The sequence below is a fragment of the Apodemus sylvaticus genome, chromosome 12 (genome assembly GCF_947179515.1).
Source record: "Apodemus sylvaticus chromosome 12, mApoSyl1.1, whole genome shotgun sequence".
Lineage (NCBI taxonomy): Eukaryota > Metazoa > Chordata > Mammalia > Rodentia > Muridae > Apodemus > Apodemus sylvaticus.
The window spans coordinates 72,648,600-72,655,779 of record NC_067483.1 but is presented as its reverse complement, the minus strand read 5'-3'; positions in this window follow the sequence as shown (position 1 = coordinate 72,655,779).

Sequence of the window (7,180 nt, the reverse complement as noted above, 5' to 3'; positions counted from 1 at the left end):
CCCTCTTTTCCGGTATGTGAAGGAAGGTTTTGTGACTAGCCAGCTTCCTGTCCCTTCTGCCATGCTTTTCCAGCTATGATAGACATCTAGCCCTTTCACACCATAAGCCAGAATAAACTTGTTTAATTGCTCTTGGTTAAGGCGTTTTGTCATTGCAATGCAGAAGTAACTATCACACCCTTTTAAAGTGATGGACAAATAGGACATTTCAAGACAAGCACAGTTTTTTGATCATATCAATCCAAATTATAGAAATACTGTACACAGAAAGAAAGTCTCAGTCACAAGAGCACAGGAAAGAAATGTCACCAGAGGAACTGGAAAAGGAGAGCTATCAAGGAGTGTCATGTCCCACACAGTAAAAACTAGGAATCATGCCTATAGAGAATAAGGTAAAGCGCCAACAGTCCAACCAGAAAGACATTCAATAAAATTACAGAAAATAAATGGGAGGGGGATAATATTTGAAATGTAAATAAAAATAATAAAAAAGAAAGCAAATGTATTTAAATAGTAGTCTCTTAGTCTAATAAATTTAGGAATTCAGAGACCCAGGGTTGAACCAAACACCACAGGCAAAACAAAACAGACAGAAAAAGAAAAAAAAGAAAGGATTCCTAAATGGTGGTGTGCGTATGGCGCCTTGTCCAGCTGTCATCAGAGAGGCTCCTCCCGCAGTATATGGCGGCTGATGCAGAGATCCGCAGCCAGGCATTATGTAGAGAGGGTATCTTAATTGGAGACCTCCATCAGACCCTTCCCTTCAGAGAGTCAGAACTGAGGAAGAGGGGGAAGAGAGACTGTCAGGGGAAATAGAGGAAGTGGCCAGGAAACATGGCCACTGAGTTAGTTATGTAGGGCTCACATGGGCTCACCCTGACTGAAGCGGTGAGCACTCGGGCTGTGTGCTGCTCTACCAGGTCTTTTGCCTCTGTGCCACGGATGTTAGCTGGTGTTTTTGTGGGACTCCTAGTAGTGGGGACAGGTGTGGCTCTGACTCTTGCCTGCTCTTAGCATTCTTTACCTCCTGTGTGTTACCTTGTCCAATTTAATTAAATAAATAATTTTGGAAAATTAAAAAAAATTACAGAAATTAGTAAAGCTTTCCTAATAATAACCTTAAATGTAAATGGCTCCACCTTTCAGTCAAGAAACACAGGTTGATTAGCATGATCAAAAAATTACATCCAACTATTTGTTTTCTCCAAGAAATGAGCTACATTGATGGCTACCCATCAACTCCGGGTCAAAGAATGGGAAGTATCTATAAAGGGTATAGAAGCCAAAAAGAAGCTGGAGTAGACACAAACAAAAATGAGAAGAGATAAGCAAGACCATTACATATCAATAAAATGGACCAAGAAGTTATAGTAATTATAAGTAGATGTGCATCCAATATCGGAACTCCTAAGTTACACAAGAGTAATGGACATAAGAGGTCAGGTCCTAACACATTGATAATGGTTTCAGTGTTCTAGTCTCCAGACTGATAGACCATCCAAACCAAAAATCAAAGAAACCTCAGAGTTAAACATAGGTTAAATGGATTTTAACAATATTCTAGAATATGCCAAACAGATATTAGTAAAGCTAATAAAAATACACATTCTTCTCAGCAGCCCGAGAGCAGCATATTCTAGGACATGCAGCAAATAATAAGACATAAGATAATCGAAATAATTTCTTTAGTATCGTAGAAGAATAAGACTACAAATTGGGGGGCTGGAGAGGTGGCTCAGCAGGTAAGAGCACCGACTGCTTTTTCAAAGGTCACAAGTTCAAATCCTAGGACCCACATGGTGGCTCACAACCATCCCTAAAGAGATCTGACTCCCTCTTCTGGTGTCTGAAAACAGCTACAGTCTACTTACATATAATATTAAATAAATAAATCTTAAAAAAAAAAGACTACAAATCAATAGTAAGAGAACCTATACAAATAGAGTAAGCAATAATTTTCTGAATGACCAGTGGAGCACTGAAGAAACTATGGAGGGAAGTTAAATTTCTAGAATCAAAGAAAAACGAAAGGACAACTTGCCAGAACCTTGGGGATACAGCTAAGGAAGTTCTAAGAGGAAAGCTTACAGCAAGCGATACATGCTCACATTAAAAATCCAGAGAGAACTCAGATAGACAAAAGTCAATGCAAACTCAAAAAACAGTAGACAGCAAGAAATACTAAAGATCCGGACAGAAGTAATGAAATGGAGAAAAAGACAATATATAGAATCAATCGAACAAAGAGTTGTGTTTTGAAAAAATAAATGGGGTTGACAAACCCTTAGCCAAACATACGAGAGAGAGAGAGAAGAGAGAGAGAGAGAGAGAGAGAGAGAGAGAGAGAGAGAGAGAGAGAGAGAATGAGAGAGAGAGAGACCAAGTCAGAAAATTAGAGCTATAAAGGGAGAGATAGCAACAGATTCCATGGAAGTATGATCACTTAGTACTATTTTAAAGACATTTAAAAGCAAACTTGGAAAATCTAGAGAAATGAATATATTCTGAGATACACATGACTTACTAAAAGTAAGTCAAGAGGACACCGTAAAAAAAATTCCTAACAGGCAATGAGACCGAATCAATAATGAGAAATCTACTCACAAAGAAAAGCCCTCAGAGCAGACAGACTCACTAGTGAAATCTGCTATACTTAGGGAAGAACGAACTCCAACACTTTACAAGCCACTGTATGAAGGAACTGTACTAAACGCATTCTACAGAGATGATATCCTCCAGAGACTAAAGCTAGGTAAGAACACAACAACAGCAACAACAACAACAACAACAACAACAAACCCCAAAATTTCCTATGAACATACATGCAAATTTCTCAATAAACGTTTTGCAGATTGAATTCCAGAACACATTAAAACCATCACACACATGACAAAGCTACTTTCATGCTAAGGATGTGAGTTTGTTTCAATGCATAGAGATTGTTGTATAAGTAGACTAAAGGGCAGAGGTTGCTTGATCATCTCACCCAACGCAGAAAGGGCCTTTGACAAGATTCGACATCTTATCATTAGAACGCCCCAACTAGGAATAGAATGGACACACGAGCTTTCTAGCTCCAGCTCCACCTCTGGAGTGCTGGGATTAGAGGCCTGGACCACCACTCCAGGCTTCTTTTGTGGTTTTTAGTGGAATGTTTTTGTAATTGCTTTCTCTAGTTGCTTGGCTTGGTAGTGCTGCTGCTTCCTGGTCCAATCCTGATTCCTCCCTAGTTGCAAAATATATTCATGGTTGATGCAAACTAAGAATTTAAATATCAGTGTAGAGTTTGAGTGTTTTGGGTTAGTAAACCGTAATAAAATTGTCATAACCTGTACCTCCAGGCTCTGTTATTCTGCCTATCTTTCCGTTTACTTGTCTGTCTACACTGTCTTCATATCTCCTTCATGGTTTTATTTTGGTTATTTTAAAACTTATGTTCCACCTCTATTTTTTTTGTTTTCTTTGTTTTGTTTTGTTTTTTTGGTTTGTTTGTTTTTTTTTTTTTTTTGAGACAGGGTTTCTCTGTGTAGCCCTGGCTGTCCTGGAACTCACTCTGTAGACCAGGCTGGCCTCAAACTCAGAAATCCGCATGCCTCTGCCTCCTAAATCCTGGGATTAAAGGCGTGTACCACCACTAGCAGGCCTCTTTTCTTTTCTTTTCTTTTCTTTTCTTTTCTTTCCTTTCCTTTCCTTTCCTTTCCTTTCCTTTCCTTTCCTTTCCTTTCCTTTCCTTTCCTTTCCTTTCCTTTCCTTTCCTTTTCTTAGAATTTTACCATGTAGCTCTGGCTGTCTTGGAACTTGCTCTGTAGACCTTGAACTCATAGAAATCCTCCTGAGTTTGTCTTCCGAGTGCTGGGTTTAAAGGCATGCCTGCCCCCCCATTCCCACTCCAATAGCAATGAAAACCATGCAGTATTGGAGCATTCTGTACTGATCACCCTGATCACTTCGTACATCCTTAACACATCCAGGCTCTGTGTTCACTACTCCTTTCTTCTCAGACATTTAGCAGGTTCCATTTTACTTTGACTCCGTTACCTCTTTCCAGCTTCTATGTCATTGTTTTCGAGTATTTTCATTCAACATGTACTTAAACGTACTTAGTCACTCAGCACAGGGAATGCACTTTTCACTGTTCTCTGCTCCTTCCGATTCCTCTGATGTTTAATTGGAGATAATTTTCCTTTCTGACTGAAGAACATGCCATATTATTTCCTGTAGTTCAAGTCTTGCTGGTGGCAGATTGTTCTTAAAACAAAACAAAACAAAAAGCCCATTCATCCATTTCTTCAATATACCACCTAACATAGAGAAGACACTTGAACTATTTGCTGAATAAATGAAAGTATGAATTTGTAAAGGAGTCTGAGCACAAGCAGCCTACAGGCAGTTTGTTTTTCTGTATATAAGACTGAAGTGTCTTTTGATGCCTCTCAAAGAGCTCTCTTCCCCGCCCCCCCCCCCCCCCCAAGTCTCATCATGCCTAGCCTCACTCGTTTCTTAGTGTGTGTATTTATTTTCTGGTTAGTCCCACAAAAGTATGGTAGATGATGATGACAACTGTGGGGGGTGTGTGTCAAAGTTCTCTTAGCTTTTTCACTTAGATCAGTTGAGTTTGTTTCTTTTTTAAAAAATTTGTTTTATGTGTAAGAGTCTTTATAGATGTGCATCATATTTGTGAAGTATCCACAGAGCCCAGAAGAGGGCGCTAGATCCCTGGATCTGGATTTACAGATGTTTACGAGCTTCTGTGTGAGTGCTGGGAACTCAACCCAGGTCCTCTGGAAGAACAAGAGCCCTCACCTACTGAGCCATCTGTCTAGTTACCAACACTTTTTGTCATTACTAGAGAGTACAGTGGATATTTAGAATGATGTTCTCATAGACATTTGGAAACTCAGTGCAAAAATAAAATTTTGTGTAATGTTTCTGTTGAAAACTAATAAGCATTCAGGAATCTGGTGAATAGTTAGCTTGCTGGCCACCTGTAAAATTTAACCTTTCAGACATGGAAAGGATGCATTATTGGTATGGGAGGTTATCTTTAAAAGCTCCTATGACATTGTATTGGAACTGACCCCAGACACTAATGAAAGGGTAATCCTCCCCAAATCACCCCAAAGCTAGTAATCTCCAGGGCTGTGTGTCAGTGATTAAAAAAGAGAGGTAAGAACAGCTGTCTTTTTGTTCAGTTTAATTCCGTCCATGTACCTGGGTGGGTGTTAATTTCCTGGTGGCGCTGGCTGAGGGAGAAGGAGGTGTTAGGTTTCTGCAGGGACTGAATGTGCAGACGTGGATTCTGCCTGGTGTGTGACTGGGAGCAGCACAGTTCTGTGGGGCTCAAGCTTGTGAGCTCAGGTTGCGTTCCTTTTAATTTCTGTCCCTTAAGTTGGACACAGGGGCCACTATGTGCCTTAGGACATGGAAGTACTATCAGGTGTCAGCCACACTGAACACTTTAATTAACAGCATGTCACCTCACCCCCACCCTCCAACAATGAGCCCTGCTGGGCCTGTGAGACAGAAGGCAAGTAATCAGGCAGAAGAGCAGCACCTCACCCTGATTTGATACATCTGTCTATCTATCTGTCTATCTGTCTGTCTGTCTGTCTGTCTATCTATCTTTGCTTATAAAAGAAAGTGTTTAGTTTGTAGCTTCTGATTCCAAAAGGTCAGAGACCCCGACCATCAAGGAACGTAGCACCAGGCAGGCTGGAGTAGTGGCTGAGAGCTTACATCCTTACCCACAAGCAGGAGACAGAAAGAGAGCTGCTAACCGGGAATGGTGTGGGCCTTAGAGTCAACGCAGCTATACTCTTTCTGGACTTTAGACCTATAGTAACTGTGAGATAGCAAAGGATGCCACTTTAAGCTCTACATCTGCAGCAAAGTTGTAAGAGAGCAACAAAGATAGTAAAATAAAACCCTACCGCAATCCGATGTATCTATCACTAATTCGACTTCCAATTCTCCATCAAGGTTACGGTGCATCTCAGTGAAGTCAAACACATTAGTCAATCGGCTCTGGTTTTATTTCATTGTCTTTTACGTTTATTCATTTGTTTTGAGAAAGGATTCCATGAGGATGAGGATGTTTGTGACTTGTTTCATTTAATGGAATATCCAGTTCCATCTGGTTTTGTAGGCTTTTATTCTTTTCATGGCGGAAGGGTGTTCCACTGTACATATGTGCCACATTGGAAGACATCCACTTATCAGTTATACCAACATCTCTATGTTAAAATTCCTGGAGAATCTAAAGGATGCAGGGGCCATACATATCTCAACATAATAAAAGTGATATACTGTGAGCACACAGCCAGCATTATGCTAAACAGGAAAAATCAAGACATTTTCACCAAAATCAGGAACAAGATAAAGACCTCTACTCTTTCGCTTCCATTTGGTACAGTGTTTGAACTCTGAGCTAGAGCAATAAGACAAATAAAGGAGATAAAGATAAATAGGAAAGAAGGAAGTCAAAGTGTCCTTCTTTCCAGGTGATGTGATTTTATGCATAAAAGAGCATAAAGATTCCATCAGAAAACTCCTACAGCTGATAAGCACATTCAGCAAGATAGTAGGATAAAAAATTAACACATAAATCCTAGTGACTTTCTTAAATACCAACAAAACTACACTGAGAAAAAAATTAGGAGAACAATTTTGTTTACAATGGCCCCCAAATAATCTTGGAATAAATATAAACCTAAAGACTTATACAGTGAAGACTTTAAGACACCGAAGGAAGAAATTGGAAATTGAAAAAAAAAAAAACACAGAAGAAGAAAAGACCTCCCGCACTCCATAGACCAGTCCCTTAAAATTGCAATGTAGTTTCTTTTTACAAATAAAAACATAAGCTTAAATTTCATAAGGAAACACAAAAACTCTGGCTAACCAAACAGCCCAAAACAATAAAACAAACAAAAACTTCTGGAGGTATCATCATCACAGATTTCAAGGTATACTATATTAGTAATTAAAAACCAGCATGGTATCAGCTTAAAAATAGACACACATTGATCAGTGGACTAGAACTGAGTTACATGTAAGTCCACATCCCTATAACCACCTGATTTTCAACAAAGAAGATAACAATATACATTGGAGGAAAGACAGCATCTTCAACCTAAGGTCCTGGATAATACACAGAAGAATGAAAAGGAGATCCTCGTCT